The sequence below is a fragment of the Protopterus annectens genome, chromosome 3.part1 (assembly GCF_019279795.1).
Source record: "Protopterus annectens isolate FY-2018-M chromosome 3.part1, PAN1.0, whole genome shotgun sequence".
Lineage (NCBI taxonomy): Eukaryota > Metazoa > Chordata > Ceratodontiformes > Protopteridae > Protopterus > Protopterus annectens.
The window spans coordinates 900,739,280-900,754,049 of NC_056732.1; positions in this window are offsets into that span (position 1 = coordinate 900,739,280).

A 14,770-nucleotide genomic window follows, 5' to 3' on the forward strand; every position below is an offset into this window, starting at 1 on the left:
TTCTCTTGCTGTACTTATAGGGTGCTGACATCATCAGTGTTTAGAAAGGGAAATGTGTATCCTGTAGTCTGTTTTCCTAGTTGCCAAATGGGACATTTCCCTCACACACACTAACCCCCCTCAGCCAAGCACACACACATGCCATTAGTAGGATTCAAACCCCTACCTAACTATATTATGACACTTAAGATGGACGCATTAGCGGAGCGTGCTATTCGCATTACTGGGAGGTTTCTCTTCTCTTGCTGTACTTATAGGGTGCTGACATCATCAGCGTTTAGAAAGGGAAATGTGCACCCTGTAGTCTGTTCTCCTAGTTGCCAAAAGGGACATTGTCCTCACACACACTAACCCCCCTCAGCCAAAAACACACACTTGCAGGATTCAAACCTCTATCTGACTATGTTATGACACTTGAGACGGACACATTAGCAGAGTGTGCTATTCGCATTAGTGGGAGGTTTTCCTTCTCTTGCTGTACTTATAGGGTGCTGACATCATCAGCGTTTAGAAAGGGAAATGTGCACCCTGTAGTCTGTTCTCCTAGTTGCCAAAAGGGACATTTCCCTCACACACACACTAACACCCCCTCAGCCAAACACACACACTTGCCATTTGCAGGATTCAAACCCCTACCTAACTATATTATGACACTTGAGACAGATGCATTAGCGGAGCGCGCTATTCGCATGACTGTGAGGTCTTCCTTCTCTTGCTGTACTTATAGGGTGCTGACATCATCAGTGTTTAGAAAGGGAAATGTGCATCCTGTAGTCTGTTCACCTAGTTGCCTAAAGGGACATTGTCCTCACACACATTAACCCCCCTCAGCCAAAAACACACACTTGCCATTTGCAGGATTCAAAACCCTATCTGACTATGTTATGACATTTGAGACAGACACATTAGCAGAGTGTGCTATTCGCATTATTGAGAAGTTGCCTTTCTCTTGCTGTACTTATAGGGTGCTGACATCATCAGTGTTTAGAAAGGGAAATGTGCATCCTGTAGTCTGTTCACCTAGTTGCCAAAAGGGACATTGTCCTCACACACACTAACCCCCCTCAGCCAAAAACACACACTTGCCATTTGCAGGATTCAAACCTCTATCTGACTATGTTATGACACTCAAGAAGGGCACATTAGCATAGTGTGCTATTCGCATTACTGGGAGGTTTCCCTTCTCTTGCTGTACTTATAGGGTGCTGACATCATCAGTGTTTAGAAAGGGAAATGTGCATCCTGTAGTCTGTTCACCTAGTTGCCAAAAGGGACATTGTTCTCACACACGCTAACCCCCCTCAGCCAAAAACACACACTTGTCATTTGCTGGATTCAAACCCCTATCTGACTATGTTATGACACTTGAGATGGACAGATTAGCAGAGTGTGCTATTCACATTACGGGGAGGTTTTCCTTCTCTTGCTGTACTTATAGGGTGCTGACATCATCAGCGTTTAGAAAGGGGAATGTGCATCCTGTAGTGTGTTTTCCCAGTTGCCAAATGGGACATTTCTCTCCCACAGACTTACACACACACCAACCCCACTCACACACACTGAGCATTTGCAGGATTCAAACCCCTATCTAACTATGTTATGACACTTGTGACGGACACATTAGCAGAGCACGCTATTTGCATTACTGGGAGGGTTCCTTTCTCCTGCTATACTTATAGAGTGCTGACATCATCGGTGTTTAGAAAGGGGAATGTGCATCCTGTAGTGTGTTTTCCTAGTTGCCAAAAGGGACATTTTTCTCCCACAGACTTACACACACACCAACCCCACTCACTCACACACACTGAGCATTTGCAGGATTCAAACCCCTACTTAACTATGTTATGACACTTGTGATGGACGCATTAGCGGAGCGCACTATTCGCATTACTGGGAGGTTTTGTTTCTCCTGCTGTACTTATAGGGTGCTGACATCATCGGTGTTTAGAAAGGGGAATGTGCATCCTGTGGGGAGGCAGACACCAAGCACACTCTGGCTATGCTGTCATTCCCTAGGGCAAACAGCCTAGTGTTGACCTCTACACCCATATGTTTAATTGTCAAATGCACATTATTTGTTGCTGATAGACTGTTTGCACATCTTTATTGCCATAGCATTCCCTGTTTGTATGAACAACTTGTGCATCTGTGGAAGATGTTTGCATATGGGAGGGATCCACTATATCACGTATGTCTCTGTAGTCATTTAACTGTGTGCACTGGGCAGACTGCTGTAATGTGGTTGGTTCCTGGAATAACACGTAAAAATACCAGATATGTGTGGCCAACTGCTAAACTGAGATTTGGCCTAAGTGTGTGAGCATGCCCAGTTCAGCCTTCCCATGGCATGTTGTCTGACATATGTCTCATTTATCAAAGTGTGTGAGCATGCCCAGTGTGAGCATTCCATATGTTGGACTCTGCAGCCCACCACATTTGTGGATGAGTGTGAACTTCAACAAATATCACCCGTTTATGGTTGTGTGTTGTGTGTCATGTTGTGTAGTTACTGTACAACTGCTTTGTGTGTGAACACAATAGGATTATACTGTGCCTGCAGTGTTTGCATGGGATACTTTGCATACAGTTGTCAACATCCTTTCACACTGATCTAACACTGTAGTACTGTATAGTGTACTGGTAGTACTTTGACTGTGGTGGACAGTATCCTGGGCTTTAGTGCTATCACTGCTTTACATTTCGATAGTGAGCACAACAGCCTGGTTAGGGGCCAGTTGTGTACATCTGACCATGTTGCATTCTGTTCAGATATGAACTACTTAAACCAGGCTTGTCCAACATTGGTAGTGTATTCCACAACATAGGTGTACATTTGCAAACACTAGCGATGTGCCCAAGTCCATGTCTAATGCTAGTTGGAGAGTGTGTTTGTCCTTCAACACACATTGTAAGTGGAGTTTGCCATGACATATGTCGTGGTTAGTATACTGTGCCTCTGTCTACCTGTGACATGACAGTGATACCCAGGATAAAGCTACCATCTCCCATCCACTCATCAAGATTCCTATTGAGGAAGATTGATAAGTGACTCTATGGGTAGCCTGTACTGGGAGTTCACTCATGGGTGGGGGTGGCTTCTGTGTTATGGATCATGCAGTACAGCTTGTCCTATGTAAGTCAGTGCTGGGGTTCAGGTCTCTCATGTGCATAGCTCACTGCCATTCAGATTGTACAAGGTGCAGCATGTTTATTGATACCAGCAACACAGGCAACACATGGCATCTGTGCAAGCTCTTTGATACTCCTGGTGAGGTACTGTTGGGGACTTTATGGTTGATGGAGGTGTCTGCTGAGGTACATCCCACAGGGGCTATTGTAGTCAATTGTACCGTTGATGAAGGATGACTGCAGAGCCACAATGACCTCCCCTGATCTAGATCTGACAACCTTCATGATTAGGTGGGTATATGGTATGTTTCTGTAAACACTACAGCACATGTTTGTCCAATGCAGGATATCTATCACCTTGTGTCCCCAGGTCTCTCATTACATGTTTACTACATAATGGGTTAACACCTATGTGGTACTTGGTGGGCACTTACTGTATATCTACGGGGGTTGACTATACACTTTTCTGCAATTAGCTTGCTGACATGGCTATGGCACCAGTTGTCTGTTTCTATGTGGCCCTTTTGTGGGATGCTTGTGTCAGCTGGTGGATCATATGTGGTGAGCAGTTTGTAGTCCTCTGCAAACATGTTCAGACACAGTCCTTCCATGTTTGCCTGTACCTATGGGACATATATACCAGACGAGGGAGATCCCAGGACCAAGCCTTGTGGGATGCCAGTTATATCTGGTTTGTAGTCTGACATGGCTGCAGCATGTCTGACCATGTCTGTTCTGCCCTTGGTCTGGTTTGCAACCCCTGTACTGACATAGGGGTTTATATTTAAGCTGGTGGGCGTATCTATAATGAACATGTAGGGTATTGTATAGAAGCCTTTGCAAGGTCCAGCTACACTGTGTGGACCACATTGCCCTCATCAATGACCTTAATGACTGTTTCAATTGAGTCAAACATGTTTAGGGGCAGGATCTGCACTTAAGAAAGCCACACTGGGTAGGGTCCGGTGTCAGTAGGTCCCCAATATCTTTATGTCTGTGGTACATGCTGATCCTTTCCATAGCTGTGCAGACCGAGCTTCTCAGGATTCTGGGGTAGTAGTTTTCAGTATCCATTCAGGCAACACCTTTGTTGAGAAGGACCACTGTTGTTGTACACTGCTCTTTGGGTACATATTCTGTAGTAAGGCTGACATTGAGCAGTAGTGTGATTTGGCATTCCATTCATCTTGGAGTCCATGTTGCACTAAGCCCAGGACACCATCTCATACCATTGCTGCTGTGTGTTTTGCTTTGTAGATGCTGGCTGTTACCTCAGCATCTGCAATGTCAGGGGGCCAGCAGTCTGCTGGGATAGATATTCTGCATTTGGGGGAGGGGGGGGTTTGCACTGCACCTGTCAGGATGCATGTTGGCAATATGTGTGTGTGTTTGTGATATTTGTGTGATTCAGAGCATATCTGTGAATTCCCAACATGGTTCCTACCATCAGTTGTGAAAGCCTTGGGATTATCCTTAGTGTCCTGTACAATTTGTATCTTCATAGGTTCATAGGTTCATACTAGGCTATCCACCCTAGGGCATTTGTTAGCCTAGCCAGAGTGTGTGTGGCTTTTGCCACCCCTTGCTATGTGAATATTATGGCCATTTATGATTTGCTTTGCTGTGCCTCTGTCTGGACATGACACAGTGAAGACCCCCAGTGTAACTCTACAATCATCCATCCACTTGGCAAGATTCCTGTTGAAGAGTGTCAGTGAGGGGCTCTGCCTAACATGGAGTGGAATTCTGGTCCAGAGTGTGGGGAGCCTCTGGATTATGTATCTGTCCCACCAGCACATCCTATTTCATTATTTGTTGAGGGTGACATCTCTCACTCTCACAGCTCCGATGGCTTTGAGTTTTCTGGGGTGGAGCATGTCCATTACTCCTGTGTTGGGCATGGCCTTCTACAACAGGCATGCAATGCCTCTGTGTAGGCAGTATGTGACTGCATTCAGCTGGGGTGTCTACAGCCAGGCAGCATATGACATATATTTGAGACCCTTTATCCTCTTGGTGAGGTACCTTTGAGGTATTTCTAACTGCTGCAGGTGTCAGGTAAGGTACATCCCATATGAGGCATTGTACTAGATTATGGGTGTGATAAGAGAACAGTATAGGGGCACAATGACCTCTGTTGACGTAGATGTGAATCCTTTCCTGATACGGTGTCAAATGTAGACAGTCTTCCTAGCCACATTGGCAATGTGGGTGTCACATAACAGGTTACTGTCCACTTGTGTCCCTAGGTCCCTGGTTACTCCTTCCATACATAATGGTTTACCACCTATGTGGTAATTTGTAGTACCTTGTTTGGTATTTGGTGGGACATTCATACTGTCCAGTGTCTTCAGGACGGCTGGGTGGGGTTCCTGTGTGTGAGAGTGTGGTCTGTAGCATGCTACAGACTGTACAGAGGTCTTGCCTACAGTTAGTTGCACATGGGTGGACTCCAATGCCTTGTGCATTGTCAGTTACCTGGACGTATGGGTGTCTGTGCTGAATATGGATACTCACCCTCCTTTTATGTTTTGTTCCAGGTTTTGGGGCCATGACACATGATATGTTGTATAACCTGGTAGTGCTGGTATGCTGTCAGGAGGCTTGCAGCAGGTTTCTGTCACTGCACAGACATCGATGTTCTCCATACTGGGGATGGCCTTGGGAGCATGCATATTGGGGTTTACACATCTGGCATTGGTCAGCATTACCCTTATGTTTCTTTCCTCTTATGTTTTCTAGGGTGGTGGGTCAGTCTTTTCAGCCTTGCCTACAAAAGGCTCTATGGAGATGGCAAAGGCCTTATCCAATATCCAGACGCCCAGGGGTAACAGGTGCAAGCCATCCCAAGAACAGCTGCGTGGCTTGTCAAGCATGACATCCCAAGCAGACAGACATTGGATCCCCTTGGAATGACACCAGTAAGTGTGCCACTTGCTATGAATGATCATTCCGTGTTTGTACTGTGGCATTATTCTTGGTAAGGGTAGGATGCTGCAAACGGTGAGTGTCATACCAGCCTGGACTACATAATCAGAGAGCTCATCTATGTCTCTTTTCATGTAGTCTAGGGAGGTACATCTCAGGTCATTCGCACCAGCATGGACTATGACTGCATCATATTTCTACTTGCTTTGGAGTGACCTGCATACTTCTCTTATGTGGCGTACTGTGGCAGCCTACAGGCAGCTTACTGTACCCTTTCCCTTGTTCAGTCTGGTGTGCGGGACAGCAGTGTGTCTGACTATGGAGTCACCTATTACAACTGTATCAGGCATGTTGTTTCTCCTTCTGGCCTGTGACTGTTTGGCACACCAGCTTTGTGTACTATGTGTTGCATCTGCTATGTCTGGAGGTTGTTTGATTGGGTGTCTGCTTTAGAGGCCTCTGTTGGTGTGCTGTGTTTGTAATTTGTGCCTCCGGGAATGTTTTTCTGTGTTTATGTGTTTGGTTTGCAGTTGTGATAGGTCCATGTGGGACTGTGTTTGTGGTGTGTGTGGATACCTTCTCCTCCTGACTAGTTTTGGGAGTACTGAGTTGAGGGAGCTCAGCCTCCAGTTTGGATAGATGGTTGCATCTCTCACATATATTTGTATTTCTTGGGTGGAGTTGGGGGTTGTCTGTGTACTTGGGGCAGGTGTAACATTGCCTCAGGATTCACAGATTCCACTTGTTGTGGCTGGCCTTAGTGGATTGTATGTGTGGACATATTTTATTGCCATACTACTGATCAGTGATTACTTCATTATTTATGTTTGCTCTATCATGTAGTAGCTTCCTCATTCTCTTGCATGGTTTGGTAATGGCTGGTGTCCACCATGCCAGATGCCTGCATGTATGGCATTGTGTCTTGTTTTAATTTAGGATTGCATAATCCAAGCATTCCTGGCAGTGTTCATGGAATGGCTGTATTACAGGTTCTGAGGTGTGGCCTATATTTTGCACCTGCACAGGACCTTTAATGGATTCCACATCAGTTTGGAGGAGTGCAAATATTGCTTTACACATGTCTTCCACTGTAGTTTTCTGGCCAGGGACTGTGGCCAGGATTTGTATATCCAGTGTGATTACTCTATGGTCTGGTTTTACCAGTGAGCAATACACTTCTCATCTTGCCATCCAGTACCCATGTTTCTGATTATCACATCCAGTATGCTTACCTTTCTTGTGGGAGTGGTACGTTGCTCCTGGGCCTTTTGGTTTATGGATTCTATGAACTTTTGTCCTACAATGTTGGAGCTAGTATAATGCTCCCAGTCTATGTCTGGGTATTTTCAGTCACCCAATATAATGTGGTTTGGAGGACTTGATATATTCATGTATTCCAGCATAGGCCAGGTGCAGTTCCTGGTGTTGGGACAGTAGTCTGTAGCAGGCTGTAAACTGGGGGGCAGTTTTAGCCACTGTTACTTGACCATGGCTAGTCCATGCTGCTTTTTGTTGTGTTACCAACATGGGGGTGTGGTTATCCTTGCCAATTCTTGCTAGTCACCCTCCTTTTGTAGCTTGTTCCATGTTTTGAGGCTGTACAGCACAGTATGAGGTGTAACCTGGTAGTGTTAGGGTGCTGTTGTGAGCCTTGACTCAGTTTTCTGTTACAGTGCAGATATCAACATTCTCCATACTGGGTGAGTTTAGACTGCATGCATCTTGCTGTTTCGACTTATCCCTTCTGATACCTATGGAGATAGGTTTGAGTTTTGAGCCTTACCTATTCAGGGCACACTGTGGGTAACAACAGCCTTTGCCAGTATCCATATGGCCTGCACTGATAGGTGCACGCCAGTCCTAGCAGGTGGAGCATCATGTCATGCTCAGCATGTCATCCCAGACTGGCACACATTGGATCCCCTTTGACTAACTGCGATACTTCAGTCAATTATTGCACTTGATCATCTCATTGTCATATTGTGGCATGATGCATGGTGAGGGTAGGATGTTAGTCAGGGTCCTCAGGTGTGCATATAGTACATGGTGTTACATTACTTAACACATAGCATTCATGCCTCAGGTTTTGCTGCAGGGCTGCCTCTGTCGGATGCGCATATTACACTTCCCTGTACATGTTTGTGAGCAGGTCATGTCATTGTAGGCGTCCATGTTATTATTTGAGTGAGTCAGAGGGGGTATCATTCCCAGGGTTCCTACTGAGCCAGTGTATGTGCTATGCATTGCCTCTTTGCCAAGGCCAGGGCATACTGGGCACGCCTCCTTCTGCCTACTGGGGCAGGCTCAGGTTGTTCCTCCTCCGAGTCACGCTCTGCCTGTGATGGCCTTGGCAATGGTGGGGGGCTGTTTGGCCCAGCCCTATGCTGGGCCTGCTGCAGCTGTTTTCGCAAGATCATATTATGTAGCATAGCACATACCATGACAATTTGGGTACATGTAGTTGGTGTGTACTGCAAGGCTCCACCAGATGTGTCCAGACACCGGAACCGTGACATGAGCAGCCCAAACTCACGCTCTATTACATTACGTGTTTGTGCGTGTGCCTCATTATAGCATTCCTGTTCAGGTGTGTGTGCGTTTCTGATGGGTGTCATCAGCCACGGCTCCAGTGCATAACCTGCATCCCCCACTAGGTGTCCGTGCGGGATGTCCCTATTGGCAAATGTCTGGTACAGCTGCGTCAAATGCCAGATGTGGGAATCATGGTAGCTCCCAGGACAGCCAGCACACACATTCATTATTATGCCCTGGGCATCACACACGACCTGGCAGTTGATGGAGGGGAAGCCCTTGCGGTTGATGTATGCCCTACCCCGCTCACCGGCTGGTGCTTTGATGCATATGTGTGCAGTCTATTGCACCCACTACCTCAGGGTATTCCGCTATTTGCTGGAAGAGACGCATATTGCTGGCCAATACCTCATGGGCATTGGGGAAATATACATGATCACTGACATGTGCTGACATGGCATCCAGGAACTGGTGCAGTACCCTGGAGGCTGATGCCTGTGATATCCCCATCATATCACCAGTTGGTCTCTGGAAGGTACCTGTTGCTAGTATTCTTAGGCCAACACATACCTTGGTTTCCACTGGGATGGGTTCCCCTCTGTTGGTTCTGTGTGTGAGGCGTGGCCTGCACAGCTCCACTATTTGCTGCAGGAGGTCTCTGTCCACTCTATAGTGCTCTACTATGTCCAGCTCATGTAACCCATGGTAGGTGACCCTGGGCCTGTACACTCTTCTCCGTCTCCTCACTGTGGGTTGTCTGGCACCATCTGCATTGTCATCACCCTCAGCAAGTCGCCTATGTCTCATTATGACAGCTATGGCAGCCCTTAACATTTCTGCTCTGAGTTCAGCTTTTTCAGTTTTCACTTCTAATAACTTAACTCCTGTCTTGCAGTGTCTCTTGAGAGAAACATCCTGCACTGCTGTTTGTAGAGTTTTAAGTGCTGGGCTGGGCTACTATTCTGCCTGTGTAATTGCCTGCTTCGAATTGTTTTCACCTGCTAGCTCCAGCAGTATTCCCTGCTAGCTTCCTACTAAATCTGTTGCTTCCTTTTTCCTCTCTGTTTCCTCAGGGAGGAGCCGTGTGCAGACCAGCAGAAACACGCTCACAGTGGCTTACACGAGCGCACACATGCTTACACAGTTCAGAATCTGCTTATTCGGGTTAAAACGCGTGCACACCCACGCAAACAGTGTTAAACATCCCCAACACGCTCCCACATGCTCAGTCTGCCTTACATGCGCGCACACTGCCTTACTCACGCTTCATGGCACGCACACGTGCGCATGCATGCCCAGCATGAAACTTCGGTGTAGGCAACAGTGTACACCTTCCATTTCTTGACTTTATCATGCTTATTTAGTGGCACACCTCTTTCCATGATATCTGTCTGACATCTGTCATGTAACTCTGACCTCCAATGAACTGCATTTCTTTCTGCCATTCCCCCCTGTGATGTCACCTATCTCCTACTCTGTTCCTCCCCCTTCTGTAACTCTTACACTACTCAGACTGTGCTCATTTGCTATGTGACAGTGGAATTCAGTATCCTAACACTCATTTGCATCAGATTGCCTACTAATGCTTAGTTACATGTCTTAGACTCAGCTTCCCCTTAGCAACCACTACACGGTGGCCATGTTGGTTTTGGTCTGCTGGTCCCTGCATTGACATTCCATGTATTGCATAAAACCCACATTTGTGGGTTTAAAACCTTCATTTTATAGTTATACAGCGCAGCCCGTTTATGGGGCTGCGCTGGGTTTAAACATCGGCGATCGCCGAAAAAAAATTATATTTTTAAGATATTTGCATCAGGTTACCTTGCCAATGGCCACATATTTGGCCATTGGCATGCTGCCTGACACATATGCACCCTTTATTTGGAGCTGACATGGCTCCATTGCGGTTTTTGCAGAAACGTACTCAGTTGTCAACTGAGTACATTTCTGCAGCTAAAACAGCTCTTACACGGGCTGTTCTGGGCTTCCTGGATCGCTAATCATCCTCATTTGAATGCTATTCGGCTGCAAGTGAGGTGATTAGCTTATCCACGCCCACTCCGTGTAAGAGCCATTTTAGCTTGTCTCTTACACGGACTTTGGGCTGTTCCTGGATCGTGAAGGCTGCATGGAGTCTTACACTACTCTTAGACTCCTTGCAAGCCTTCGTGAATCCGGCCCAATGTTTTGTTTTTGACCTTTGTACTTTTACAGACCCCCCTCTCTACAGGTATTCTTCAGTTAAAATAATATAAGCACAACCAAACCTGACATTTATTTTCTCTGTTTCCCTTGTTTGTGCTAATCCATGCACCTCATAAACACTTGCCAAAAAAAAAAAAAAAAAAGAAAAGAAAGAAAACTGAGGAAAAGCAATCTGCTACAAAATGTGCACATGGAATATTTATACATAGGTCAGGATTTGAGCTCTCACTCTAATGAATCTTCAGAACACAGTAAGGGTACCTTACCCTCTTTGGCACACAAACACCTTTTCAGCAGGGAACTGAAATCATTCTGCATACAACCAACAGTAACATCATCTACAGTACTATGAAACCTTATAACAGTTATTTGCACATGTATTATTTTTGGATGTAGTGCACTGAGTGATCAAACAACCATTTATGAACGTTGCTTGAAAATATGCAGCTCTGTCTTACCTCTCTGTGTTTGTTGCTCATTATTGTCTTATCTGACCAGTAATCTCAGGCATGCAGTCTGTAAGCCATTCTATATCATTGTCCTTAAAATGTGTGAGGATATTAAATGGCAATAATGTAATATACAGTTGCAAACAAATGAAGGGGAGGTTGGATGTTAAAGAACATAACCCATGAATTGTGTGCTGCTTACTTACATTTCCAACCTTGACAAAATTACTTCTAACACTTTGTAAGTGTATCCTGACACACCAACTAGATGTAGGGCAGTCTGCATTGCTATTGTGATTTACTTTTCCATACTAGTAATCATTCACAGTTGTAATTGATTAAAAACAAACAATGACTGAGTGCCTGCACTAGTGGTACTTTGGGATTCAGCAATTCTAATGAGTTCACACCTCATGTGCATATTTACTGTGCTGACAGCCTTGAATCTACATTACACAAAGGAAGCCAGGCAGCTAGGGAACATGAAGGTGAGGAGAATTGTTTACGTGGAGAACACAGGAAAGAGGCTATTTTTGGGATATATTTGCGTAGAAGGTTACTGAACTTCAGAAAGTATACTTGCATTTTTCAGCTATATACTACATATGTTGAAATGTCATTAAGAAAAAGCTGTTCAATATTTATATATATTTTGATAAGCAAAAGTCACGCTTTGTATGCATTTGTTAGAAGTGCACTGATGGGATGGGCATGTTTGTAAAGGCATTTCACAGGTACATGTGGCTGGCAATACCTTAAAATGGAATATTCTGTGTTAAATCTGTAGACATGTTTCAGGGACATTTTATTTGACAGCACTTTCAGCATTTCCACTGATGGTTAATTAGGAAAATTTGTCACTTGCCTATTCTTTTGTTGATGAGGGAGCAAAGCTGCACTTTTGTTATGGCACAAACAAGGATATTTTGCTATTGTTACTCTCCCTTTTTTGCATCCATCCTGCTGTTCATATTTGAAATCTCTAGACTGTTTTATGTTTGTCCAGTTAGTAATACTGAAATGCTGCCTTTTCTGTTTTATCTGGGAACAGTTGATTTGTAGTTATGTGATACTTATGTGCATTATTCTTCTGTTGTCTTTTAGGACACCTAAGACTAGGGTACCCAGTGTCTCAGTCCCCAAAAACCACCCTTCAGTGACCCTGAGAATCAGGTCATTGTGGAAGCTTTTAGGCGACATGGTGCCTTTCTGATTGAGAGGGGACTTGGATATATGTCAGGCAGAATACAAATTTAGCAGCAGATAATTGCAGATTTCCATGCAGTAAGCAGCCACAGCAGGACATATGATCAGGTGTGCCATAGGGTCATTGACATGATCTCATCTGCTGAGGAGAACAGCTGCAGTGGCCCATGAATGGATGGGTACTGGAGATGCCTGTTACACAGCCCTCACTAACAGCAAATGAAGAGCTCCTATTGATATTTGTGCTACTGTTTCAGGGAAAACAAGTATGTACCAAGAGGAGCTTCCACATAGGCATTTGTATCTCAATTGTTAAATACTGTTGTATAGTAAAATATTTACATCAATATGTTAGTTCTGTTTAACAAGAAATTGGTTGGGGATATTGAAGATTACTACAGCTGACAACCCATTCTGATTGATTACACATGGGGCTTAGGTTGGGCTTGTCATCCAAGTTCATGTTGAAAGCATTGTTAATGGACATATAAATGGCAAAAGGTTTTACTCCCCTGTGTGACTGTTAATTGTGATGAAGTTGTCCTTACCTTTTGCTTAACTTCTTCCAGAACCATGCAGCATAGGGAGCATACTATCATCTGCCCATAGCAAGCAAAACATGTTTATGTTAATATTGATGAACAGTTCAAAGAAATATCTTAGTGTATGATGTTGATATCAGGACTGCTTATGTATTGCTGTACTGTCTGCAATAGTGGCACCACTGTTAATATGTTAATGTATATTGGACTATAGTAGCGTAGGTATTACTTTTTGCCTGTGCTTGTTGCTTATTATTACAGGTGACCCTGACAGTGGACATGTGGGATGTCTACCATTTGGTGTCAGAGTATCAGCAGACTCTGATGATGATGGTAGCAAAATAGAGGCACAGTCAGTGTGGTGTAGAGGTTGAATCTGACACTGATTTTGATGTACAGCCAGCCCCTGAAATTCCAGTGGACACAGCTCATAGACCTATACCCATTCCAGTGAGCCCTCAGATACTGGCAGGTGGATGGAGAGACAGTCATTCAGGGAAGTGTGGTTGCTGTGGCTTCAGTGCCTGTTGACTCTGGCCATAGCCAAAGTGTGGATAAGGTGCCATGCAGGAGGATTGTTTGGGGTACTTGGAGGAAGCCAGCTGTCTGTCCTCGACCTGATCCAGATGTCTCTTCCTGTGCCATTCAACATATGTTTTTGGTCATCATGGATATGCAGGCACATTCCCTTATCTCCTCCAGAGAAATGCTTAGAGTTGTAGATGTGGTACAGGCTGACATGTGTGACTACCTCTACCATGTTGTCAGTTCAAAGGATCGGATCAATGACACATTGGAATGGGCAGTTTCTGTGATGGAATGTCTGGTGGGAGGGGGACAGTATCCTCATGGGCGTAGGTCAGCCACATCATCTGCTGTTAGCCAATGTGGCTGTACCCGGTCACACTCCCATAGTGGCAGTACTTCCACTGGACCATCAGTGGTTCAGCTGTCCACAAACAGACAAAGCAGGCCATGGGATCATGATCCTGGGCATCCTTGTGAGGCGAGTTCTTTCAACAGACATCAGTCACATTCAGGTAGCAGCAGGGCATCTGACCATGGGTGTGGACATGCCAGTGCAACTCCTGACAGAGCCAGTTCTCATGGTCAGGTATGACAAGGATGAACTGCCACCTCTACCATGTATGGATCACACCTGTCTTACATAGAAAAATGTAGAGCTAGCACAGAGCTTGGCTGCGTTCATGCAAATGCTTACACATCAATTGCACCTGGAGGACCCATACAGACTCACACACACACACACACACACACACACACACACACACACACACACACACACACACACACACACACACACACACACAACAGTTACATGGTTCAGCCGTAAAATTTAAAATTCATTTTGTCTCTCTGGCCATTTGTTACTTTATCAGAATATCTGCCTGCTTCTCTTTCTTACTCTCACACACTAACTGACCTTTTATGTCAGTCTAGGCATCCCCCCCCTCCTCACAACACCCTGTGCAAGTGAAGATAACTGTGCCATATCCTTGTTTTCTGTCTTTTGGATTGAGGGATGCATAAGCTTTGTGTCTGATGCTCAGGGTGAATAACTGACGTACTGCTTAGTATATCTTTATTTGTGATTTTGAATTGGTAATTTTACCTTTAACATATTGGTCTTAGAAAGTTAGACAGCTGATAGCATCAAACTTTTTTTCCATCATTATTTTTAATGATCATGTGAGGATTATGAAGTCTAAAACTGAAATGTGTATCATTACTGTGCAACTTCTCTCTTTAATGATT